Source organism: Neolamprologus multifasciatus, chromosome 5 (assembly GCF_963576455.1).
Source record: "Neolamprologus multifasciatus chromosome 5, fNeoMul1.2, whole genome shotgun sequence".
Taxonomy (NCBI): domain Eukaryota; kingdom Metazoa; phylum Chordata; class Actinopteri; order Cichliformes; family Cichlidae; genus Neolamprologus; species Neolamprologus multifasciatus.
In genome coordinates, this window is record NC_140443.1 from 1718018 (window position 1) to 1745588 (window position 27571).

The 27571-nt window shown below is 42.4% G+C and overlaps 1 protein-coding gene across 5 annotated transcripts in view; it reads left to right on the top strand.

Annotated features, from left to right (window-relative positions):
• The window catches only part of pcbp4 (poly(rC) binding protein 4), a 204145-nt gene that overhangs the window by 65738 nt on the left and 110836 nt on the right, over window positions 1-27571 (top strand). For all 5 annotated transcript variants that reach the window (XM_085160428.1, XM_085160424.1, XM_085160425.1 and 2 more), the window contains one exon: window positions 4651-4689. The gene's annotated coding sequence lies outside the window, so the exon portion shown is untranslated. The remainder of the gene's footprint in view (window positions 1-4650; window positions 4690-27571) is intronic.

Here is a 27571-nt window from a genome sequence, read left to right on the forward strand (position 1 = left end):
GGAAGGAAAAACTTCCTTTTAACAGGAAGAAACCTCCAGTAGAACCAGGCTCAGGGGGGCAAAGTCACGCTGTGAAAGAGCCAGAGTTTAAATGTAAACATGTTCCGAATGTATTTGCATCTGTTAATATTCGATGGTTTTAGAGATCCAGCCCTGCGATCAGATTAGCACATGAACATGAATATAACACATTTGACTCCCAGAGCCGGCGCGTCCTCAGCTGTAGCTGAGCGTGGTGGGAAAGCTTTATCCGCTCTATTGTGAGCGCACGACGGCCGCGAGTCTGACCTTGAAACTTTTTCAGTTTATAAACACAATCAATCTTTATTGTAGATCAGTGCATGAAATATGAATGTTTTTATTGATTCACGCTGTGCAAATATGTTAAACTACAGTATCTTTACCTGGTGTAGGGAGAATTTATGAGCTTCATATTTGGTCTGTGAAGCTGTAAAATTGGTAAATGTGACTTAAGAAGTCACTGATGAGCTCTTAGCTCTTAAACAACAGTTTTTAATAAACCTTTTAGGGGAAAAAAAGTCTCCCCGTGGCCGCTGTCACCGCCTCGATTGGCGGTCGAGAGCTCTGAGCAGGTTCATGTTAAAGCTCAGTGTTGGTGTGAGCTCCTGATAGGGACCAGGGCCAGGTTTTAGTGCCTCCATGTCTCAGATTAAACTGACAAAAATTGAAATAAACATGAGAAAATTTCATTTTATTGTTCCTTTTTTCTCTAATATTTTTCAGTAAAGCGTTTTTTCACACTTGGTTTTAGCTTAATATTGACTCTAATAACCTTTATTCATAAAAGGCCCTCCTGCTGGTTTCAGGATGAAGGGTGTGTGTTTTTTAACACAAGTGGGTGGTGGTGAGTTTGTTTCTGTGGCAAAAGGAAACAAAACGAGCAAATGAACAATTTGGTTTTTACCGCAGAAAAGTCAGCGTGAAGTCGCCCAAAAACCCAGTGAGTGTCTCTCTGTCCAGTCTTTGCTTTCGTATTACAGGAACGTGAACACTGAGCCTTTGAGAACTCGCTGCCTAATTAGACTCCCTCCAGTCTCCTCTAATGATGCCTGATTTTTGACACTGAAATATAGACGTGTAGAATCAGCGTGTGTGTGTGTGTGTGTGTGTGTGGTACGGGTCAGGATCCTGACAATGTGTGCGATGTTGGTCGGAGAGATGGACAGGAGGGCTGCCGTCCCCCTGGACCTCATTATAGCTCTGAAGGGAGACGCGCACACGAACACGCTTAACATCTGGAAAAGGGCAGAGGGCACACGTCGATGCGCTCACGCCGGCACGGCTACACCAGCACAAGTCTGAAAAAGGGCGTAGAGGGCTTAAAAAGAACACACACACACACACAGCGGTGGATCATGCCCATAGCAGCCATACAGCAGAGTCCTGGGATTCCAGGATACTTTGTTCCTTCAGCCTCTGTCGTCTTTTAGTCTGGTCATCTCTCCCCCTGCAGTTGTCACAGTGTTAAACAGCTGAGTGTCCTCTCTAACATCAGACACGCCTTTACAGCTCACACACACACAGACACACACACACATAAATTCCATTCGAGTTATTCCTCTCTGTAGTTTGTGTGAATGTCACAGCATGAAAAGCTCTTGGGCTTTGCTTTGGGCTCAGAAGCAATCTGTCTGCATTCGTTAGCAGCTGTTGCTTTGTGGAGGAGAACCTCGAGTTGATAATGGATAAAAGTTGTGATTGACTTTATTCTGAGTGCACGCTCGACCAGAGGTTTGGAAATTGCAGGTTTTGATTTGTTCTTTCACTGGATAAAATAAGAGCACTGGAAGCCTTTGTGCTTTAAAATCATCTCTCCGGTCTATAAGGACTGAGTGTGAGCACTGTGACAGTAAAATGGGAACGTGAAGGAAAGTTTGTAATTACAGTGACTGAGTGTCAATGACGAGCGATAGAAAGCAGCGAACCGGTGATGCAGAGGCTTTGAGATGCTTCATAACTCCAACACTTAACAGAGAGGAACAAATCAAACCTGAGAGCTTCAGCTGGAACAAAGTTTATCTACTCTAGTTTCTACATTTGTGTGACTGCAGGCTTCAGAGTGATGGTAGCTGTGCATGCAAAACATTAGTGAGACTGCCTCACGTCTCAGACACACTCAGCTGCCTGGAGTTCAGCTTTTCAGGGTTTTTGGTTTCTTATAAGTAACAAAATAAATGAATTGTCAAGACAGTTTGATTTGTTATGGTCTAAAGGAGTGCGTCGAGCGCTACGACTGTACAAGCGATTAATAAAATAGAATATCTGTGCCCATGGTACTCCAGAGGTGACATTCCTCCTTATTAACAGTGCACGCTTTGAGTTTGCTGCACAGGACGATGTTGGTGTGTGTGTGTGTGTGTGTGTGTTCATGTTTGTAGCAGAGTGACCGGTGGGTGGAACGATTCTTCCACTCATGAATCGTCCCTTTGACATTTCCTCGGGGATTTTGTTCCTCCTGATCTTTGTACCTTTTTCTTCCGACCCTCTGAGGACTGGATGTCCGTATATCGGACTCACTCTTACGGTTCAGTGCTGTCTGTCACAAGGACTCAGCCCTGTTAGGACCTGTTCAGACGTTCTTAATGAATTTAACTTCACATAAAGGTCTCGACTCGCATGTGGTTTGACACAGTTTCCGATATCCTGCCCTTTAGAACTCAGCTAAAGACCCACAGCGAGTCTGCCATGATGCTGCCTGGTAATGATGCATTCAAGCCTCTCACTCGGTTTCTCGGTCATAGATTCAAAGACATGAGGTGCAGAATATTTCACCAAAACAGAACACCGGCGGTTATGACAGAAATAGATGCTGGTGAATCGTTACTGTGTCTCAAAAATAACCGAACGAAGTGTAAGCCGTGGTACGCTGAACACTGTTTTTGGAGCTGTCCGAGGGTATCTGAGGTCGGGATGGGTATAACTAATGAGGTTAGCACAATAATAAAAAACAGCATCTATAAAGATCAGTTTGTGTTCAGGCCGGCACCCAAAACACAAATATGCAAAAAGCTTCCAACCTTTCTGCTCTTGCTCTTGACGAAGGTGGTCGCACTTTTCTCCTCCTCTCCCTTAGCTTCCCTGCTTAGCCTCTTATGTCCTCGTCTAGTCTCACAGTCTGTTCTCTAAAACCTAAAAGAGGAATTATGGATTGGATCAACTGGTCCCTAAATGCAATTGACACCCCTTTCTCAACGAGAAGTCTGGGCTTGGGTGAGCCTGAGTGCTGAAGATATCTACCTATTCGGAACCATGGCACTTTTTTTTCCTCTTGTACTTTCCCATTGTAGTGTATATTTCAGTGTTTTTCTGTAATGCTACCGATCTCCAACCTGTATCCCCATGTGATGTCTATGTTGTGTGTGTAAGGTTGGGGGTCCCATTTCACTGCAGGGCAACCTGCACGTGGCGAAAAAAAAGCCGTGATTGATTGATTGATTGATAAACTGACTCAGGGACATAAAGGCGTTTTTAAGGTTCTGCTATTTCTGGGTGGTTATGGTAGTTTTTACTTTCACTAATTACTTTTATTGTTAATTTCTATAATGATATAATTATAATAAGTATTAATAATAATAAAATAAGTATTTTTGCTTAGTTAGACCTTTCTTCTGTCTGTTCTTACCTTCAGTTAACAAACAGGCCGTTTGCTCAAAACTCGCATTTTACTTTGTTTACTTTGGTTCAAGGTAAATGATGTGATGTCAGTGGCTCAGTACATTTTTATTGAGTGAAAACACCTTTTAAGCTGGGTGGGCGGAGCTGTCTGAGCCCCGCCCACAGTAAACGTCCACCAGAAATGATGCAAAATGAGCATTATAGACAAAAAAAAGCATTTCCTGGCATGCAAGAGGTGTAGTTTTGTAACAGTTTCACAAAGAGCTTTTCTTTCATTACTAATGAAGCAACAGTCAGAATAAATGGTCTCTGTAGTGGTGAGAACTGTTAGTTCAAGTTTATTCTAATCTGTCATTTATTTATATTTTTCTTTTTCTCTCCAAACGTTTTTCCTTCAGGTCAAAAAATATGAAAAATATTTTATATTTAAAGTACAAAAATGTGTGTTTTTCCACAGCTGTGGCTCACTGGCCTCACAAACTAATTTGTTAATAAACTGCATAAATGAACCTGGATGTGGACGTCTGTGGGCTCGGTGTCTGTTGTGTGGGTGTCTGTAGAAAAACAGCTCAGCGGGAAGAGTTTAAGACTCTGAGACGTGCAGCAGATGTTTTTATGCCCTTTAAATAAGATGTAACATTTTCTTTATTCATTCTTTTTTAACTTCATGCCAGAAACTTAAAAAAACAAGTAAAATGAGGTCAAACTGAAGTCTTCATCTCTCTTCATTATCTGTAAATTTCTCTCGCAGCACAAATGTTTTCCAACAAGCTTTAGTGGATTTTGAACATGGATGCAGCAAAGCAATCATTTTCTTAAAGAGAAAGTGGAAACACATCAGAAATCCACTAAAATAAAAGCTGTCAGTGAGCTTCAGAGGCTAGCTGCCCTCCCTCGTTTCCTATGCTAGTGCTAAGCTAAGCTAACTAGCTGCTAGCTGGTCAGTGTGTTTGTACTGACTTTAAATCTCGTCTGAGCAGATGGTAATCAGAGTATCTTTTTCTGTTCCCACAGGTCTTCCAGGAATGCCACGCCCACAGATCTGAGCAGCAGGTCAGTGAGTGAAATGTTTCTACGCTTCAGCTGTTGTGTTAAAATTTATCGGTTTTATTTTACTGTATAAAAAGAGATGAAGCATGTTTGAGGCTCCACAGAGCGAGGCAGTGTACATGAAGAATACTGAGGAAGAATCTAGAAACTTCTGTAAGTCTGAGGATGGCAGTTGGATCAGAAACATGGCAGCATATTTGCAGATTAAATCCTGTTTCTTGATGACGTCAGTAAATTCGTTAGAGCAGTTGTTGTCTGCGTCTGGCTCTCTTGCACAGCACCGTCTCCCTCCTCTCAGCCTCAGCTGTTCATGTCAGATCGCTGTCCCTCACTGAGCCAGTGCAGTAAAGTTTGCTGGAGGTTTATTCCTGTTAAAAGGGAGTTTTTCTTTCCCACTGTCGCCAAGTGCTTGCTCATAGGGGGTCATGTGATTGCTGGTGTTTTCTCTGTATTATTGTAGAGTCGTTACCTGCTAATTTAAAGCACCTTGGAGTGACTGTTGTTTTGATTTGTAAAAAGTAATTAAATCAAATAAACTGAATTAGTAATTAGTCTGTGGAGAGGCGTGACACATGAGCATTATATTCACTTAATAAGTGAAGTCGGTGAATTTCATACCTGAGCTCATGAAGTCGTGCACTTGTTGATGCTACGTGAACATGTTGACTCTCTAACAGGTATATGATGGTAAACTACAGACAATAATTGCGTTTGCAGAAGCACCAATGATGCTGTGGCATATATCAAATGCCCAGTTTTAAAAAAACAAAATCAAAACAGAAATGTGTTGTTAGCTAGCTGCTGGTTAGCATTGATAGCGCCTTGAGGCGACTGTTGTTGTGATTTGGAGCTGTGTAAATAAAGTTGAATTGAATCTCCTGCTGTTAGAAATGGGTCGGTGGTCTCTTGCCTTCCATTACTGAACTAAGTACAGTATGGTGACATGTTTATACTCTATACTCGGCTCTAACATAGCAGCATTCATTCCCAGTAGTTTGTAGTGGAGCAGGTACGTCACATTAAAAACAGCTTTTTGTTTTGTGTGGTTTCCAGCAGGAATCAATAGATTTTTGCTTCTACTTCCAGCAGCCGAGTCAGCTAACAAATCCATGTTCTAGTGTTTTAGTGACTAAGATGATTAATCACAAGAATTACTCTGAATAATTCCTATATTGAACTCTTTCATCATCTCTCATCTGTTTGTTTCTCGAGTCATCATAGTTTGTATTTTAAACGTACTCCGGCTGATTCCAATAAAGTAGTTCCAGTTGTTTCTTCTACGTCTGAACTTCACGTCGAGCTGAATTATTGAACTTTTTCTGCAGAAGTGTACAAATAAACTGCAGTGTTTTACATACATGAGATAAATGTGAAGAGTGCGTTTGAATTCTGTTAGAACTGCAACTTTGGACATTATGCATTCAGCCACTGAAGAAGCAGTTTTACTTTTGCTAGTTGAAGTATATTGTAGTCATTTTTTTTACAATGTGGTAAATTTAACATCAGATTTAATGCTCCTCCTGTTTTGCCTGCAGCAGACTATGAGTAATGTGTGATTTGGTCATGTGAGCATATTTGATGACATCATTATTATTATATCCTCCGAACATGTCGTCCATATCTGAACTTTTTGCAGTTTTTCTGTCATCTGTAGTGAATTACACCTTGATGAACTTTACACGCCGCTGTGATTGATTATCATTACCTCCACAAATACAAATAATCCTTTAAAAGTTTCTCTGTGGACACATTTTTGCAGGAAATTCTTCAAACTGAGTGAATTGCGTGTCACTTCGGTTTTCAGCGCCTGCAGCAGCCATCCTGCTGCATGGAGCCGAATCTGTCTTCTGGTCTCGCTGCCCTTTGGTCAGTCATGTAAATAACATCTGTCAGTTTACACACGGCGTAACGTGGCCGTTTGCACACCTGAACAGTTTAATGGGAAACACACTCGGATCATTTCACCGAGCTGCTCACTAATCTAACAGATGAACCTGGTGCTGATCAGAGAACTGGACCAAAGTGATTCTGTGCAAGCAAGAGGAAAAATCTCAGCATTAGGGATTAATTATGATACACGTTTTAATTTGAGTCTATCTGGAGACTGACTCAGGGCTGGAGCCTCGAGTGGACGTTAGAGGAACTGCAGTTTCTGCTACTCTGTTAGCTTCGTCCTTCACTCCTGGAGGTTCATTTTGTAGCTTGTTTTACTTGAAGTTGCTCCGATTCAGCGTGTGTTTAACATGTCAGCCCCACATGGACTCGGTGGATGTGTGCTCCCACACACGGGTGGAGGTGATTTCTAACTCGTCTCCGTTTCCTTTTCTTTCCTGAGCCAAATTTTCTGGGTCTGTCTGACTCCTCCTCCTCGTCTATCTCCACCTTCTTTGTTCTTCTCTCTCCTCTTCGTTCCCCACCATCCACCCCTCTGCTTTTATCAGTGCCACTGCCGTTTTTGAGTTGACGGTCCTCGCTCTCTGTCCCTCTGCCACTTTTATCTCTCTTCATCTCTCTCTGCTCGTTGCCTCCCCGCCCTTCTCTCCATCTTTGGCTTAAATCAACGTGACTGCTTGTTTTCTCTCCTGCTCTCATTCGTCCTCTCTGCCAAGATGCCAATTAGTGTGTAAAATACAAACTCTGTGTGTCTGCATATAAAGAAAACGTGGAAGCAGAAATCAGATGGATTTGGGTCATCGGTGCTTTCACAGCCTCAGAAATCCTTCAGATTTCCATCCTGGTTTTATTTTTAATGCCAAAACGTTGCCAGATTTGACATTCCCCATTAAATAGTGACTTTTACACACCACTGGTGATCTTTCTCAGACGTACTTATTTATTATAAACTGATGTGAATGGATTGAATTAGACTTGGATTAAACACTTTTAGAAGTTGGACAGATTTCCAATTACCCCAAAAAGTCCAATAAATGAAATAATAAGTCTTTGCTCCACTTAAACTTCTCTACGCTTAAAGCTGGAGTTCGTACTGGGGACATGCGGGGTGGGATTAGCCTTTGAGAGGCCAGTGCAGCGTGTGACTTCCAGCTTTGCATTTGATAACCCGTGCACGGTAAATGAGACTCTCTTTCCCCCGGCTGCTGTGTTAAACATATTCCTGACATTTTATTCGTCCGGTCGCTTCGCTCCACGGCTTTAATTTTCAGACATCACCTGGAGCGTCAGTGAGGAGGCGTGAGGTTGCTGGGTCAAGTGAAGGATCAGTTGTGCAATATGAGCTCATTTCCTGCTGACTTTGCCACTGTGTGTGTTTGTGTGTGTGTTTGTTTCTCTCAGATCCTCCAGGTGAACTTCCATCCACTTGTTTTATGCATTTTTGATTTTGTGGCTAAAAAAGGAAAACGTACTGAGTGGAAACACCGTCCATCCAGAAAAATCTGAGAATCCTGCAGATGCTTGAGGCTTGGCTAAACTGGAAAATTCACCTGGGTGTGTCAGATCAGTCTTGTCTTTGTTCCTTTGAAATCCTCTAAATAAATGATACAATGATAAAATAAATGACGACACACGCATCAGCTTTGGTGCTGCTGGAGAGACGTCGACGTCAGTGGCAGAGCTGCAGCATTAACACGTGAAATCAGTAGAAATATCATGCTTCCATTACGCTTTAGCTTTTTTAACGGTTTGAGCTTCAAACTGAGTTATTTTTATATCCTCTGAGCAGTTTTGGAAAACCCAGGTTGGAATAGTTTCTTCACTTTTCCCTCCTCACATGAAACACAACAGTGTCACTGCTGTGAATGCTCAGTGTGGTCGGGCGAGGCTGCTGCCTGGACAGAGCGCGAGGCAGCCTGGTGCGTAGCGAGTGGGCATTATCTGTGCTATTACCTGCTCTATTCTCACACTGGAGCAAATGAGTGCAGTCAGACTCACTCTGTCGGGTAATTGTGTTCTTACATCAGCTCTGAAAGTGATGTCCACAAGTTCAGCGCTGCAGTGGATGTGTGGAAACATGTGCTGCGTATAAAGGATAGATGTAGCCACGAGAGCTGGCGGTTAGGCCTTTTTTGGTGCTTTGATGTTTGGTGTGACACTGAGGGACCAGTGACCACCTTGTTTTAGCCCCTTTTCTCTCCAGCAGGGGTCAAATTCACAAAATGAAAATGGTAAATGGTCTGCATAGCGCTTTATTTAGTACCTAAGGACCCCAAAGCACTTTACACATCCAGTCATCCACACATTCACACACAGGTGATGGCAGCTACATTGTAGCCACAGCTGCCCTGGGGCGCACTGACAGAGGCGCCACTGGGCCCTCTGACCACCACCAGTAGGCAACAGGTGAAGTGTCTTGACCAAGGTTATTTGGCATGCAGCCTGGAGGCAGCCTGGGGTCGAACCAGCGACCTTCTGATTAGTAGCTGACCTGCTCTGCCACCAAAATGAACTTGATGTTGTGTTCAGTAAGACTTGAAATGAGCGATCAAGTCTCTGAGCTGATCAGGAAGGTGTCTAATGAGCGAGTGTGAAGCTCCTTTCTCAGACCAAACCAGAGGCCAGACAGTTGAGTCGCCTCCTGCTGGCCATTAGAAAGAATGCAGCTTTACGTTTTAGCGCTGGGAGCTACATCCACGTTTTACAGCAGGGGTCTCCGGGGCCACCGCTGGTACTGTCATCTCATTGGACTGCCACAAACAAACAAATAAGAAAACACCAACAATTTCTGACATTGTTTTGTTTGTTTTATATTTCAAATAATGTATAAAAGGACAAAACTGCAAATGTGAACACAAATCTTTACCTCCCTCTTAACTAACTGAAGCCTTTCATTGAACTACCAAATAACCACACTGCTCCTCTCAGTCTGTCCACACGTGGCAGCACTTCTGCTGTCATTGTGTTGCTATTTAACAAAATCAAACTGCAGACAGAGGTGTCGTCGTTAGTGTGTGACTCTCACTGAGCTAACACAGCCCTCAGCACGTTCGTGCTCTCTGCTCGTTGCCTTCATATTAAATCATTTTTGTCTTTTTAAAGAACTTATTGTCACATTGTACTCAACAACAAACAAACCCTCCATAACAAAAAATCACTTGAAGGCTAGAGTGCATTATATTTTTTCACGTCACTGTACGGGGTTGACGGAGGCTGTAAGTGACCCCCGGGCCGGGAGTTTGGGACCCCAGCTTTAGAGACACTTTTCTTAGTTGACAGGTGGCACTCGTTGTTGCACCGATGGTTTAAATTTGTATGGAAACATTTTCTTTTCTTCAGCTTTTATAAACGTGTAAATGTAGCCATTCTTCAGCATACAGACACATTTTAAACTGTTCTCTAGGAAACTTTATTGTTTCTCCTGAGTAGGGCTGCCACAAACGATTATTTTGATAGTCGACTAGTCACCGATTATTTTTGCGATTAGTCGACTAATCAGATCATCATCCATTGGACGTAAAACGTACAGCTTATTGCACCAGCAGCATCTGCTCTTATATAACTATCATTAGCTTACAGCTTTAAGTGTTTAAGGTATGTGCTAACTAAAAATAAAGACAAGATGATAGTTTATTACATTTTAATGAAATTTGCAGATTGTTTCGGTGAAGTTTAATAAACTCCTTGCTATCTAAAATATAACAGGACACCGGAGTAAATTCTCCAGCATCTCACACTTCTGATAATCAGCTGTCTGCTTGACGTTTATTCAGCTGTGTAAAAACTATAACTTTAATCTCAGCCAAACCGATTTACTCAGGAACAAATAAAATACTAAAAAAGCCAAACAATAACATTTTGAAGTTATCTAAGTGACTCATATATCATGTTTAACCTGAGTAGCGAAAGACGGCGGTGGGTTTGAAAACGATCTGCCGGGAGTCCGGTGTTCTCACGGCTCTAGTTAGCCTAGCCCCCGGCTAGCTATCGAGCTAGTGGGTAACAGACGTCTCCGAAAACGTCGGAGCGCTTTTGAAAATATGTGGTGTCTTGATAAACTGAGCAGATATTTGAGGTTTACACAGCTACATTCTCGCCTGAAAATATGTTAAACGTTTATTTTGTGACCCAGAAAGAATAATAAGAGTAATATTAAAACTAACTAGCTGCCGCCATTGTTGGAAACTGAGCTGGGCTGCGCTGTGAATTCTGGGACACAGCTTCTTCTTCTTCGGGGTTTAACGGCAGCTGGCATCCTTGTACATGCAGTGCTGCCATCTTCTGTTTCAGTCCGTTATTACACTCTTAAATCCTACTACTTATTCCTGCGTCTTTTGTGATCTTACAAAGCTTCAAACGACGCGTCGACTATTAAATCAGTCGTCGATGATTTTGATAGTCGACGTAATCGTGACTAGTCGACTAATCGTGGCAGCCCTACTGCTGAGTAAGCGCTGCTTATAGGTGTCCGAGTCTTTACCTTTCTGTATAAAACACCTTGTGGTGACTGTTGTTGTGAATTGAGGTTACATTAATAAACCTGAACTGGATGTTTCCCGTAGTTGTAGGTGTGGCAGTGCAGCTAGAGTCTGTCTTTGTGGAGGTTGAATGTCTCATCCAGTGTAGCTACTGGATGAATTTTTATGGGATTTTAAATGCACAGTCTCCAGAGGCTGAATCCTACTGGCAGCTGCTGGTTGGATCACACAGATATTCACGGCTCCCAGATGAATGCTCGGTGTGACATTGCCGTCATTTTTCCACTCGTACTGAGCGGCTGACAGTTTGTTATTCAAATGCCTCAAAATGTTGGATGGATTTTCCTTCCAGACATTTGTGGCCCCCAGAGGTTTCCTGTCAGATATTGGTTTTAAAGGACGGGATTTGTACGGTAATGTGCTTCTTCTTTGTTTGTGCGAATACACTGGAGACTTTGAGGAGTAAAAATATTACCCACAACCTACTGTACAATCTCACAGGTTAATACAATATTATTTTATTTTCGTTTAAGGCACAGCTGAGTCTCGCTCTGCTGCTTGAGTTGGCGTAACTCACCTGTGCACAACCGTTTACATCAAGCGTCGCTCCCGGGTAACGCGAGGATGCAGCTCGTACGCTGAGCTTCTGAAGGTTTAAGGTTAAATGATTAATGTGGCCGTGTTGGTTCTTTCAGCTGTGTTGCGTAAAGACTTGATTGCAGTGGATGTTTGATGTTTTCTAGAGACTCCTGTAATGTTTGCCCAGCATTCATCTTCAGGACGGCTCTTCAAATGTTGAATACAGCAGTAACGCTTTGGAACAAAGAGCACGAGGCGGCAAAAGCTGAGATCTGGTCATAGTAAGAAAGGACTCGGAGCACAAACCTGCTAACGCTGCGTTTTCTTGGGTTTCTCCCATTTTGGTTTCTTGCAGGTAAAACATGTAATTTGCACGACTCTCAAATTGTACTAATAGTATCGTCTTGATGCATCCAGTCATCCAGGTAAGTACATCTCCAAAAGTTGATTCTGTTCATCTGGACGTAGCGTTTTGTGGGAGAAACGTTTCGTCATCATCTAAGTGACTTCGTCAGTCTCGGCTGACTGCAGGTTTCAATCTTATAAACAGGATATTTGCATAATGACTGAAACCAGCCCACTGAAGGAACAATGGGCTGTGAGGTCAGTTCCTTAACCCTTTAAAGCCGGTCAGAGCAGCACGCTCCGTTTTGCGTAACTATTTTTAAATCCCGGTAGCTCTGCAACCACGTAAGCTAGCGCAATAATGTTTTTTGCATATGAAACCGGAGGAGTTGTACTTACATCTTATGCCATCAGCTTGTCCTCGGTCACAGTTTCCTTCCACATGTAGTTTTGCAAAAACTGCATAAAAAGCACTTGCAGCAACAAAAACATAATATTCCAGAAACACGCTTTGCCGATCCGATCAGCTGTTTGTAACACTTCCTACATCCATCAGCATGAACTATCACATGTCCGCCATGACCTGCCCGAAACCGGAAGTGACATCATTTTGCGGAAATGTAGTTTTTTACCATCAAGGCCTCATGAGCCTATACTGGTGTTTTTAAAAGTTATCTTTGACTTTATGACTTTCTGTGTGGTTTCTGGGATGCTTAGGACTCATATTGCACTGCTGGAAATAGTTTATTTTGATGCATATGCTGCTTTTTTGCAAATTTGCATTATAATATTTATTTTCGTTTTTCCTGCAGTGTATAAAAATTGGTGTATTTCAAAAATAAAACTATGAAGACACTCAAAATAAATTTCCTGTGGTGGGAAACTATTTTGTGCAACTTTTTTGTATTTACAGTTTTGAGGGATAAGCCTCTTAAATTTCTCTAACTAGAAATATATGTTAAAAAAACAAAAACGATTTTCAATTTTTTTGTAGTTTATTGCACTTTTTTGCAATTTATGTAATTACTATGCACTTAATGCAGACATATTATTAAATTTTAGGCTGTAATGGTTGTATTGATGTATAGCAACTTGAAATGCTCCCAAAAATGGCTCCACAGCATGTAAACATATAATATAAGCTCTGGCGGACTTGGTTCTATGGTAGGTCTTAAAGGGTTAATCTTAATTATGCAAATTCTCATGACCATTGATCAACAACCACAACAACACAAAACACTACGTCCAGATGAACAGAATCAACTGTTGGAGATGTACTAATAGTAATAACTCATTAATAACAGTAACATGAAGGTTTGGTTAATGTAACTGTCCCTGAGACAGTTAAAATAAAGTTGGTTATTTCATGTTTCTGTGATAGATTCACACTTAATTTAGTTCATTTATTTACAAGATAAGATGATAAAAGTGTAACATTAATTAAAAAACATGTCTAAAATATGTGATTACAAAATATGGGGTAAAGGGCTGTAAAGTTTGTATGAGGTAAAGTTTGTAATTGTCACATGACCAGAGTTTGGTTGAGAGCGCAACCATGGCATCGTGGAGCTAGCATGGATACATGGCTACAGATGCATCTACAGCCTCAACGTTAATGTCATTCTGCATGTGGTCCAAGAGGCGCACACGGTTCATGTATATTGTTTGTATAATGTTGCATACGTGTTCTACACTGAGAGGACATTTTTGTGATATCCATTATTGTAAACTTTGTGTTTCTTCAGTTTTCACGGTGTCTGAAGACAATAAGAGAGAGAGAGAGAAATAAATTTCCAAAGACATCAGTATGATGCGTGGACATTCTTTGTTGGACCCCTGTAGTTACAGTTAATAATTATACAGACATTTCCACATTGTTGCTTGAGGCTTGCGTGTCCATGTCATTGCGTTGTTTCGGTGGTAATCCGAGTGGACGGCGGTGCCTGGGCGAGGTGCTACTCGTGCCGTTCTTGCAGCAGCACGTCGCCCCGCGGCTGTTTCAGCAGAACGATGCCTGCCTCCACTCTGCCAGAGGAGAACAGGCTTTTCTCAGTCAGGAGCATATCCACACAGCTCCTTGGCCAGCATTTAGTCCCAGTATGCCACTTATTGAATGGGATGTTCTGGGTTGACGTATTCATCAGAGGCGTCCACAACAGCCACGGCTGCACAGCTGCAGGCTGCACACATGCAGGAATGGAGGAACATGGCCTCATGTCAAATATCTTGTACAGTATGGATGCAAATTGTGTATCTTTGTGGTTTTCCTGTCCTTCTGTGCACGTGTTATGCTTCTGGCGGGACTCTCTGATCAAACTGTGCGGTCGAAGGAAAGAAATGTCCCGGTCAGAAAAAGAGCAGGACGGTGATGTTGAGTCGAAGCGAGTGGACGGAGAGGAGCTGATGTGCAAGCAGTTTCCCCGACGAGTAGCCGCACACACATCGCTCTCTCTCTGACGAGAAACAGCAGAAGTAGAGGAGAGAGAGCGGTCGGAGCACGACTCTGAGGGTGGCCAAATCCAAACACACAAAGATACAGCACGTACGCGCTCACACACCCGGTGAGGCAATCGCAGTTTAACAGACTGGCTCCGTGGCGGAGGTGCTATCGAGTGCGCTGCTACATTCCTACTACATCAAGTGGAACCGCTCAGTCGCCAGAGGAAGTCCCGCTGAGACAAATCAGTCCACATCTAATCTCCAGTCCTGCGGTTGTGTTGTTCCTCCACATCTTCACCATGACTCACGTCCTGAGCGCTCGCGGCCCGCTGTAAGGAATGTGCTGATGCCGTGGAGATATTTTTATTCGCTCCCCGTTGAGCTGCCATCTCTGCACCGCCTGTGGTTGTAACTTTTACCGGCTGTCAGTTGGCCTGTAAAGCTTCCCCGCCACGACGACCGATGACGGTTCAACGAATATGAGAAACGAGCGATGAGGCCGCGTAGATGCTGGGACGATCAAGCACACGAGACACAGACAGCATTAAGAACATTGTTATTCTGCTTTTTCATGTCGTGTTGTGTTCATCCATCCATTCATCTCTTAGAAGAAGAAAGTGCTGTTGTCCTCACGCCACAACACAGAAGTCCAGCCTTCATATTAACGTGGTGCAAGAAGTCTCTGATTCTGATTAGGATGAAGGAGATCTTTCCAGCGCCTGTTTTCTTTCTTCACCTTGTATGTCTGAAACTCCAGCGACACAAAGACTGCCCTGTGCTGCATAAATGGGACATGCTTTTTCAAAGAAATGATGATATATAATTCATTTAATTTGCCCTGTGATAGCCGGGATAGCTTCCAGCCCAACCAACGATCTGAACTGTGCAGATGGATGGAAGTTATCACTGTGCTGTTCTGTAGCTACCGTCAGCAGTAATGTGCACGTGTACATATTTAGCATGTGCTAAACTGGAGAAAGAAGTTGAGTGAACCTCACATCTTTTTGTGCAACGTTGCTTCATATTCTTCTATTTTCTCCTGCAACCTGCTGCACAAGCAACTGTGGCCTGGCTCATCTCTCTTGGTGTGCAGGAACATTTCTGAGTGCAGCCTCGTTTCAGATCCTTATGTTTAATCTTGCACTTCACTGGAGCAGCTCTGAGTGTTTAAATTCAACTAACTTGAATTTTATTTACACAGCGCCAAATCACAACAGCAGTCGCCTCAGAGTGCTTTATACTGTAAGGTAGACGCTACAATAATACATACAGAGAAAAACCCAACAATCATATGACCCCCTATGAGCAGCACTTTGGCGACAGTGGGAAGGAAAAACTCCCTTTTAACAGGAAGAAACCTCCAGCAGAACCAGGCTCAGGGAGGGGCGGGGCCATCTGCTGTGATTGGTTGGGGTGAGAGAAGGAAGACAGGATAAAGACATGCTGTGGAAGAGAGACAGAGGTTAATAACAGATATGATTCAATGCAGAGAGGTCTGTTAACACATAGTGAGTGAGAAAGGTGACTGGAAAGGAAAAACTCAATGCATCATGGGAATCCCCCGGCAGCCTACGTCTATTGCAGCATAACTAAGGGAGGATTCAGGGTCACCTGGTCCAGCCCTAACTATATGCTTTAGCAAAAAGGAAAGTTTGAAGCCGGTGGATGTCGTTAAATTTTCTAAAGCTCAATGAAGATAAAACTGAAGTTGTCATTTTCGGCAACTTTGTCAATAATCACATCGACAGCACTCTGGGCCACTTTTCCTCCTGCTGTAAAACACATGTCAAAAACCTCGGTGTCTACATCGATGGTTCTTTTAAATTGAATAAGCAGGTGAGTGCAGTAGTGCTGCTTCTTTCAGTTAAGACAGCTGGCTAAGGTAAAGCCACACCTCTCAGCTAACGTCTTTGAGCGTGTTAGTCACCTTTTCCTTACTTGCAGGTTGGACTACTGCAATTCATTGTATTATGGTCTCGACCAGGCCTCCATTCATCGTCTTCAGATGGTTCAAAATGCAGCTGCTCGCCTGCTAACTGGTACCAAACGAAGAGAGCTTATAACCCCAGTTTTAGCTTCTCTACACTGGCTTCCTGTCTCCTACAGGATCCAATTTAAACTTTTACTTTTTGTTTTTAAGTCGCTTAATGCCCGAGCTCTTCTTACCTGTCTGAGCTCCTTCCTGTTTATGCTCCAGGAAAAACCACGAGGTCCAGCTCAAAATAATGCTGTCCATCCCACGGACTGATCTCACATCTCGTGGTGATAGAGCCGTCTCTGTGGAAGGTCCCAGACTTTGGAATAGTCTCCCCCATAATATTAGATCTGCACAACACTTGATCGATTTAAATCATTAAAGACACATTTTTATGGCTTTTAACACACTATGACCCGAGCATTTTGATAGTCTTAGTTATTGCTTTAATTCTTTTATTGTCCTGTCATTGTTTTATATTGTTATTATTGTTTTACATTGTTTCTTTTTAATGGCATTTTTATATTGTTAAGCACTATGTGCAGCATCGTCTGTGCAATATAAATAAATTCGACCTTGACCTCATCTTGAAAGTAGAGATAGTGTCTGTCTCCTGAATCCAAACTGAAAACTGAAGGCTCTGCCTCCCATTCTACTTTTAAATACTGTAGGAACAGTTTGAGGCCCCACAGGGATTATTTGTACATGAGTTTACGAACCCGTATCAAATCAGTTTTCAATGCGCCTTTGCTGGGTTGGAGTGTTTGATGTCACTGAGCTCAAGTCATTTGTTCATTCAGAAACTCCTTTGTCCACCCCGCCTGGAGTCACTTTAATATTACCTCCTCGAGGCCTTTAGTGTCGGCTGCTCCTGAATGCATCTTTTCACTCAGTAAGTCATGAAAAATCATAAAAGTAGCTGCAATGAAGCAAATGCACGAACAGCCTTCAGAGCCAGCACGACCCAAACTCTGGCTACAAACGACAAGTGAGCATAAAACTGCAAAAGAAATTACATAAAGATTTTAATTGTGATTAATGGGTGTGGAGCCAGAGGGGTTAATGGATCCTGTTATTAGTGGTTGTGTCAGGATCTCAGCTGGATAATAATGACTGCTCTGGTTTTGTGGAGCATCTAATTCAATAAAGAGTCCATTACTTCCTGCCTGTTAGCCCCGGGGAGCCCGTGCTCGCTGCCTCCGCGGCTCTCCTCCTTCATGTCAGCGACTGTCTGTGGATGTTGGTCTGTCGCTCATTTCTGAGGATTAAATTACTTTAACCCTTTAAGACCTACCATAGAACCAATTCCGCCAGAGCTTACTTTATATGTTTACATGCTGTGGAGCCATTTTTGGGAGCATTTCAAGTTGCTATACATCAATACAACTGTTATTGCCCAAATTTTAATAATATGTCTGCATTAAGTGCATAGTAATTACATAAATTGCAAAAAAGTGCAATAAACTACAAAAAAATAGAAAATTGTTTTTGTTTTTTTTTACATATATTTCTACTTGGAGAAATTTAAGAGGCTTATCCCTCAAAACTGTAAATACAAAAAAGTTGCAAAAAATAGTTTACAACAAAAGGAAATTTATTTTGAGTGTCTTCATAGTTTTATTTTTGAGATACAGCAATTTTTATACACTGCAGGAAAAACGAAAACAATCCTATGATGCAAATTTGCAAAGAAAACAGCATCAAAATAAACTATTTCCAGCAGTGCAATTTGAGTTCTAAGCATCCCAGAAACTATTCAGAAAAGTCAAACATAACTTATAAAAACACCAGTATTGGCTTTTAAGGCCTACAAGTAAAAAACTACATTTTCCGCGAAAATGACGTCACTTCCGGTTTCGGGCAGGTAATGTTGGACATGCGATCGTTCGTGCTGACGTCTATTTCAACGTAGGAAGTGTTATGAACAGCTAATCGGATTGTTAGTTATCTTAGCTAAATTTTATTTTCATAAATGCAAATACAGTAACAAAAAACCTAATTTTAAACATTACTATAATGATGTTTTATGTTACATAAAATTGATTAGTGGATCACTTAACAAAAAGGCTATGAAAACTATTACTATTTGTAGTAATTACAAATTATTTGAATGTTTGTAATTCTTTGTATTACACCCGCTGGCATATGTTAATTTTGTTCTGATTGTATACATGTTGTGTATACTGTTTCTTAATAAAGTTTTATATTTAAAAAACAAACAAACAGCTGATCGGATCGGCAAAGCGTGTTTCTGGAATATTATGTTTTTGTTGCTGCAAGTGCTTTTTATGCAGTTTTTGCAAAGCTATATGTGGAAGGAAACTGTGACCGAGGACAAGCTGATGGCATAAGATGTAAGAACAACTCCTCCGGTTTCATATGCAAAAATAATTATTGTGCTAGCTTAGCGGTTCTGGTTTTACGGGGATTTAAAAATAGTTACGCAAAACTGAGCGTGCCCGCCGACCGGCTTTAAAGGACTGTGAGTGTTAATTAAGAAACCATACTGCCCAAGCATAAACAGCTTGCTGAGATACAGCGTGAAAGAATTAGCTTTTTAAACTCAGTATAGCTTGAATACAGCATCCACTGGTCACCTCAAGGCGTCCACTTACTAAAATGCTCGTACCGCAGGTCTGTTCCTCTGCTGCTCCTGCACACATTAATCAACCGGATAAAACTTCCTGTATAAACTGGCTAAGATACCGGGATAGCTTTTAGGAATAATTTGTTTTAGCTCAATCAAATCCTCACAAAGTCTTCAGTAGCTGATCTCAAGGCAAACAGCATCACTGCTGTGTATTATTATAAAATAAGTGTTCATCAAACAGTGACACGAATGGTAACTGATTACTTTCTCTTATAAGGTGAATATGTAGCTTTCAAAGAAGAACAATCAAAAACGTTTTACCGTCTTACTATATACACTGAGATCATGAAGATCTAAAGAATAAATAATCAGATCAATATACAAGTGTGCACATGTGCGTCTTTTTTTAATCTGTGTGCTGTTAAGGAATGAGCATATCTTTATAACATCATCTCAGTCTCACAAGCCCCACCCACCTGTAACATCGTGTTTACTGGGGCAGCCAATCAGGAGGTTTAGCTTGAAGGAGGAGGAGCAGGCGTGATTTGTTTCAGACAGATGATGATGTAGGACTCTCAATTATTAGAACCTGAAGCTGGAAACGAGCAGAATTCTTGTTTTTCTCGTTTGTTGGCCTGAAATGAACTAAAAGCTTTTAGGAAACTTTCCTGTTTCATGACTTGTGCACTGATTTCCTCGTTTTTACTGTCAAATGCTCTGTAGATGATGGTACAGCCGGGCTGTGGAGGTGAGTCAGGTGGAGTCAGCCAGCTGGAGGAACTTTAAAGCCTTTGCATTTTGATGCGCCGCACCACCGCCCACCCCGTGCTCTCGGGGCTTAGCTGTCTTTCCACTGTTGATTAGTAGACTTGGATCCAGCTACGTGTTCTGCACAGGCCGGTCTGTCATCGTCATGTGAGGTGGCTAATGTTGGTCCAATTACTTTGGAGCTTCTCTCTTTGTCTCTGTTTCTTTTAGGGTTTAGCTAAAAATGCAAAATCTCTCTGACCTCAGTTTGAAAATTCTTGAAATGCAGATTCATGTTTCTCTGCATTTCTCTGTTTCTGTTGCACAAATCTATCTGCTGCATTTTTACCTGCCCAGTGATTTCATAATCTGGTCGTTCAGTCTGACGTCACTAGCCGTGTCTGGGCCTAAACTCCGCTGCAGGTCCATATATCAAACGATCACTATGGCATTACTGAGAGTTGAAAAACTGTCTAAAGTCTTTCATCTTTAATAAAATGATCAGCGTTCTGCTCTACCAGGTGTAACAACTGAGTTTAACATCCAGGCATCCATGAAAACGGAATTTATGACATTTAACGGAGTTAGAAGTTAGCAGGAAGTTAGCTCGCTAGCTTCTATCTAAATACAATATAGCATGTCCTGACTGCAGGGTTTTGGAAACAAATTCAAACGTACAGCTCTGTTATCACTTCCAACATAAATGAAGACAGAAAGCTAAACAGCAGTGACGTTTGTAGGGTTACTGAAGTTTGGCTAGCTGGTATATAATGATGTGCTACGTGACCGCTAGCGACACAGCTATGTTAGCATAATATAAACAAGCTAACTTTTTTTCCACTCGATAAAAGTTAACGTGAGTGTTCTCGGTGGTCAAGAACAAATGTAATCGCATGGCAGGATGCTGTAAAAGGACCAAACTTCAGCCAGGAGAACAACTGAGATAATCCATCCACAATACGAGGTTAGTCATTCATATACTGCTGCATGGGCTGGGCTGTAGTTACATCCTAGCTTAAATAAATGATTAGCGGTAATAAAAGCCGAGGGAGGTCAACAGTGATCACTGACTGTTTTAGGAGCTTTTTGAGATTAAATAGAAGAAAATACAAAACATTAAACATGTTAACAACACAAAAGCCATATTAAACGCAGACTACTTTAGGCCCGGAAGTAGGATTCGTCATGTCATCACAAAATGTATTGTACGCTTTATTTAGGTTTTCATCAGACTGATGATCTACTAGCTTAAAAGCTCAGTTTGTATTAAACATGTGACGCCAGGCGTTAGGTTTGGAAGTAGGATTCGTCACGCCATCACTTAACGACCGGATAAGGCCAAGTGGGGAGCTTCATGTTTGCCAACCAACCTTTAACCCCTTAAAGCCTGAAATATGACATCATTGCCAGAAACACGACAGTTTTATTGTACTTTCCACATTTAGCTCTTTTTTTTTTAATTGCTTCAAAATGTATTGTACGCTTTATTTAGGTTTCCATCAGACTGATGATCTACTAGCTTAAAAGCTCAGTTTGTATTAAACATGTGACGCCAGGCGTCAGGTTTGGTCACGCCTCCTTCTCTGAGCCGTGTCACTCCGCGCTCACACGCCGCTTCTTCTGCTCTGTTGTCGTTTGTTGTTTGCTTTCCATTCGAATCTGCCCCGCACTGCTCTTCGCCTCTCTCTAATACGCTTTACATTTCCCAGCGGCCAGCGGCCTCGTAAAAAAGAGGAAATTGAGAGATGATATCCACGCGCACTCAGACATGAGAGAAGTGGCTCTCGAGTTAAGGAGGCAGTTGAGAGCAACTCTCCAGCTGCAAACAGTGAAAAAAGTCTGGGCTTCATTTTCATATAAAGCAAACGAGGCAGAACCAGAGAGCAGCGTCTGCTGTGTGGGTGTGCTGACACCGTTTATGTCGCTGAGTCTTTCTGACAGCAGTTACGAGGCTTCGACGGTGAATCATGGACCTCTGTGCTGTCAGCGTTTCAGTGTGAGGGTTAGTGATGGGTGGATATTTTAACCCAACTAAAGAGACCAAAATGAGCAGTTTTGTTACCTGAACTTAATCAAACCACAGGGGGGAAGATGCTGTAGATGCTCCTCCTGACGAAAGCCCAACTGGACTTGTGTCTCCTCCCACAATCGAACGATCGTTAGCTTGTTAGCCCCTGACATCACTGGCATGTTTGTTATTCAGTGAAATAAATACCCAAATGGTTTTTGGTCACCGAGGACTCATCAGCACGAGGGTGAGAGACCTATCGAGGGTTTGTCCGGTCCATAGTGGTGCTCAAGTCCACTGATTTCTGCAGCTGCCAAACCTAAAGCTCTCACTGTGGATACATGAGGAAAAGGGATTATGATGACATGACTGTCCCTAAATATTTCTTCGAGTGTCTTCAAAGGGCTTAAAACTTTGAAGAGAATGGTTTCGGTGGATTTGGGAGAATGTCTCCCTTTAAAATGTCAAATAAACTTTGAATCTTCTGTAGAAATGAAAGTTTGTGTGATGAGGATCAACCTGCAGACATTCAGCAAAAAGAGAAAATATTTATTAGACGATAATAGAATCCTGATGTTTTGGTTTTGTGACCTTCAAGCAGGCTTATAAGCAGAGGCTTCATGATTTATGCAGCAGAATAAATATTTTTATGTCATAAAATGAGAGAACGCTGCAGCGTCTTCGGTTCTTTGAGCCAAGGTCGGAGACTCTTAGAGGGCGACCTGCCACGCAACCGCCAAAAAGTCGCCCCACGCATCGACACACTCAGATATCTGCGTCATACGTACCTCGCTCTCTGTCTGTGTGTGATATTGATGGCTGTTAGCTCTGAGGCTAATTTAAGCAGCGAGAAAGCCGATAAAAGGCAGGAGCTCGATTGGCTGCTGTGTTTATGTCTGCAGCTGCGATTTGCTGGTTCGGTGACGTTTGAATTTCATTCACTGGAGGCAGATGTTCTTGGACTGTCTGTAGCTGTTAACAAATAACTGCATTAAAACTGCACAAAGAACCAACACACAGTGGGGAGGCTGCAATTAGCTGACTGCTAACAGCCGCCTGTGTCAGTCAGAGCGTCACGATGCTAACTTGAAGTGTCATTACAGCTGAGGAAGGTGAGCTGTGACTAAATCCACCCTGCATGAGGTTTATTTCCTTATTAGGTTTATTTTATATACAAGGTTTTTATATAAGGTTTATTATTTTGCTGGGTTGATGTTCATCAACAATTATCGTGTGCTGTAAAGCCGAGTTGCTCCTGACGCGTTCGTCTGAGTTGTTAGATATTAGAAAGAAATCAGCTAAGGTAGAAAATAGGGATGCAACGATACCAATTTTTTCAAACCGATACGATACCGATACTTGGATCTGAGTACTTGCTGATACAGAGTACAAAAAACAATACTTCTACCACACACACACACACACAAATACAATTAATTGGAAGACAGGTTTTATTATATTCCCTGTCGATAAAAAATAAAATCTTAATAAAAATGACCACAAAAAAATTTCAAGTGAAAAATAAGCACTTCTGTTAAATTATTGCAGAGTCTCCTCATTGTAATTTTACAAAATATCACTGAACTATTGGCACTGTCCCGAGCTTTCAGAATAATAAATAAACACTTCTGTTTGGAATAAAATAAATACAAATTAGGTTTGAGAATAAAATAAACTTTTAAATTATTGCAGAGTGTCCATATTGTAAACAAACAAACAAAATAATTATTATTAAATAAATAATAAAATATAAAAAAATTATAAAATAAATAATAAATAAAATAATAATTGGCCCCCTAGTGGCCAATCTAAAAAACTACAACAGAAATGACAAGCCACCCTCTGATTAATGAAATAAGTTGGTATCGGTTCATGGTATCGGTTAACTTTTACGAGTATGAGTACACACACATTTGACAGTATCGGCCCCGATACTCGATACCAGTATCAGTATCGGTGCATCCCGAGTAGAAAACGTTACGAGACACGTTGTGTAACGTTGCACAGCTGCAGTCCATTTACCGCGTACTCAGCACGTTTCCTGACCTTAAACTGCAGAAATGATGTGAACTTCTAGCTGTGGCGTGAGAGGCGAGTGCTTCGTTCACCCTCCGTCCACCCCGACCTCCTCCTGCAGTTCATGTCGAGTTCAGTAATTCAATAATCAGCAGTTCTGTTATATAAAGTGGGCGAACAAATCAGCTGAACAGAGCGGGTGGGTGAGGATCAAAACGAGACGTGGTGACTAAAACAAGCACGTTCCTGCTGCTGATAACTGCAACTGTACAAACTCTACGGCCGCTTCAATCGACAGTGTTGGTTCACAGAGCTGCGCGTGACTCAGCCGTGAACGTTTCTTTGTATTTAAACAGACAAACACAAAGAGCGCTCATCTGTGAGGGATTCTGCTTCCTTCTCGGTCATCTCGCCATCGTCTCCTCACAATAAATGACGACGTGAGTTCCTAACTGAGACCCTGAAGATTCTCAAATTAAATCGATGTGTCAGGAATGATTTCTGCGTTTTTAAGTAGACAGTTGATCAATTATGAAATATGGGGCAAAATAAAAATGCCTTTAGTGCACATGTACACAAAAAATCAACTTTCTCTCTGTTTGAAAGTTGTTCTTTCATTAAACAAAGGAGGCGACAACAGTGAGGAAACACCTGACACCTGTTGTTTACAAAGCAGATGAAATGCAGTAATTAAAGGCTGCAGGTCGGGTTGTTACCGTATTAGAGTCAATACGCCGCGTGCTTCTTTGTGCTTGCAGCAGGTGATCTGCATATCCTGTTATGGTATTCAAATCTCCTCTGGTTGGCAGAGAGTGACATTTGAATACAGTCTGACTGTCTGCCTGCCTTTTCTCATTAGGTGGCCTGAGAGACAGCAAAAATGTCACAGCTGAGTCTTTCATCATCCCTCCGCAGAGCTTTGTTTTCTCTCTGTTGTCAGTCACACCCACAGTGCAACTTTGTGATTTAGGAAAGAAGAAGATTGTGTTGTGTTTCTGTGGCCGTGCAGATTATTTTGCTGTTCGCTCTGAATATGAATTCACTGCTTCAACAGCAGCCTCAGGCATCTAACGGTCGCTCCACTTTAGTGTGTTTGGCTTTTCCTCGCTCTTATAAATGAGTGTAAACATGCGTGCACAGCGAGCACGTGTTTGTACTTAATGCATATGAAGGATAAATACAGGAAACCTTCACGGTGATTGAGTAAAATCACTGCAGCACATTCACGAATCTGTACACAAAGCTCGCTGCTTTCACTGATTGCAGCGGTGCGTCAACACACTAAATGTCTTCTTCTAAATCTCGACTAAAACATTAAAACATTGTTCTGCTGCGTCCTGCTGCGCGTGTGCTGTGCCGCCAGAACCAGCGCCACGCCCTGATGGCAGCTGCTGCGCTTCGGTCTGTTGCATCCTCGTCTTTAAACCTTTATGGAAGCAAAAAACCTGCTGTTATGGTTTAATGTTTACTTTGGAAGATGCATCGCATGCAACACACGTGTGCTAGTTGGAGTTGCAGTAAAGACATCCTGGAAATTCACTGCAGAGTTAAATAAACAGCAAGCTGTAGTTTTTGTTTGCTAATTGCATTAAAGGCGTGCTGGGATGGTGAGCTGTAGGCAGCAGTGGGCAGTTACAGCCCTCGGTTTTCTTTTATCTTAAAGGGGTTTCAAACTCCTGGCCCGGGGGCCTCTCACAGCCCACGTCACCCCTACCTTCGGCCCTTATTTACATATTAAGTCAGCCATTCTTTCCAAAGAGCAGATATGAGGGAGTTGCAGCTGTGCAGAGATGCAGTGATAACCCGAACACTGTTCTGCTGCAGATCCCTCGTGTTTGCAGTCGGTCTGCGCTCCTCTTATTCAGTCTTTTTGTGCGTCTTCCCAGTGTCCTGTGTTTCCGTCGCACTCCCGGAGCACACGCACAATCCTTGCAGTGATTGCTGTCACTCCCCTCGGCATCATATCCGAGGAGTTGCTGCTCGCCTTTGCAGAAACTCCTCAAAAACGCGATTTACTGTTTGACTTGCTGTGCGGTTGAGTCAGCAGCACCATCTTCTTTCTCAACATGTGACCTGCGTTCGTCTTTCGCTCCCTGCGATCATCACGTACGTTAACAGACACATTATGCCGTTCCTCACGTCGTCTTACAGAAGCCACGCCGCTCTCTTCAGCTCGCAATTACAGAGCAGAATAAATGTATCCTCACGGTCGGGGGAGATTTATGCGTGAGCCTCGCAGGCTGCTGCGAGCCTTTGTAATATAAGACTCGTGGCCCGGGGAAAAAAACAAAGCGCGTATCTGTTTAAAGGGAGCAGCGCCGATGTCAGCCGGGCGCCGCGGCTCGTTCGCAGTCGCGCTGAGGATTTGGATCGGCTTTCAAGGTCCGAGGGCTGCGCAGGCGGCTGGAAGTTGTCTGGGATTATTTAAATGTCTGATTCAGGAGGAGACTTTTAAAGATGAACGGCTGCTGTTTTATGGCGCCGTGAAACAAATACGCTTATTTCCCCGCGTCTGCGAACTCTTCCTACTTTCAGATTATAATTGTGTGTGTGTGTGTGTGTGTGTGTGTGTGTCTGTGTGTGTGTAGCATCACTGAGCTTCAGACACAATTCATTCTCATCACCATCCGTTACTAATTCACTGCTGCTTCTGTTGTTTCCTCTCTGCTTGTCTGCTTGGAGTTAAAGTAATTTGGATGCTGTGTGTGTGTGTGTGTGTGTGTGTGTGTGTGTGTGTGTGTGTGTGTGTGTGTGTGTGTGTGTGTGTGATATGTCACTTTCTGGACTTTCAGTGAAGTGCATGTATGTCCTTTTAATGTCCAGGCTATGTTTGCCAGTATGTATGAGCCAGGCAGAGTCAACTGTGTGTGTGTGTGTGTGTGTGTGTGTGTGTGTGTGTGTGTGTGTGTTTTCTCTAAGCCTAGCTGAGTGTAAGTGGCTTTGGCAGCCTGTGTGTGCAGGCAGCACGTTTTCTGCTCTATTTGTGTCTGAGTTTGTGTGTTTGCATGAGCGTGCATGTTATTGTAAGCATCTGCACACGTTTTGCTTTCGATCTTCTGCATGTACACGTGTGTGTTCATGCATCCAAGGATGATATGTGTGTGTTTCTGCTAAACATTAACTAAATATGACAAGGTCACTGCTGTCATTTACCTGTCTCACACACACACACACACACACACACACACACACAGGCAGCCTGACATGTATGAACATGTAAAGCAGACGAGTCTCTTCATAGAAACACAAACGCACACACGTACACACGTAACACATGTAACACAAAGCATTTAAGCAGATACTTCATAAGCTGACATCTCCTTTTCAGTTCATTGTCTTGAACACACAAACACACACACACAGACACACAGACACACACACACAAACACACAAACACACACACAGCATGTAAATGTTAAGCTCACTATGTAAATACTCTTTAGGGTGGATTTGTTTGAGACCGAGCCACAAAAACCCTGATTGAACCAGACCTCAGCTGTCATCACTGCCTCCTGTGTTGTGCAGACTCACAGATCGTTTTGTAGATGGAAACATTTAGAAAAGACAGAAATGGAGAGAAAACATGCACATGAGTGTTTTTCTTGTTTAAGTTAAACCTTTTAAAATGACTTTTTGAGACAGCAATAAAAAGAAATAAAGGTCAGCAGATGTGAACCTGATCAAACAAAGACTGAGGCTACGTTCACTCTGCAGGTCTTGATGCTCAATTTTTTGATCAAATCCGATTTTTTTGTCTGCTCGTTCACACTACAAATAAAATGTGACAGCAAACGCGCTCTAGTGTGAACGCTCAA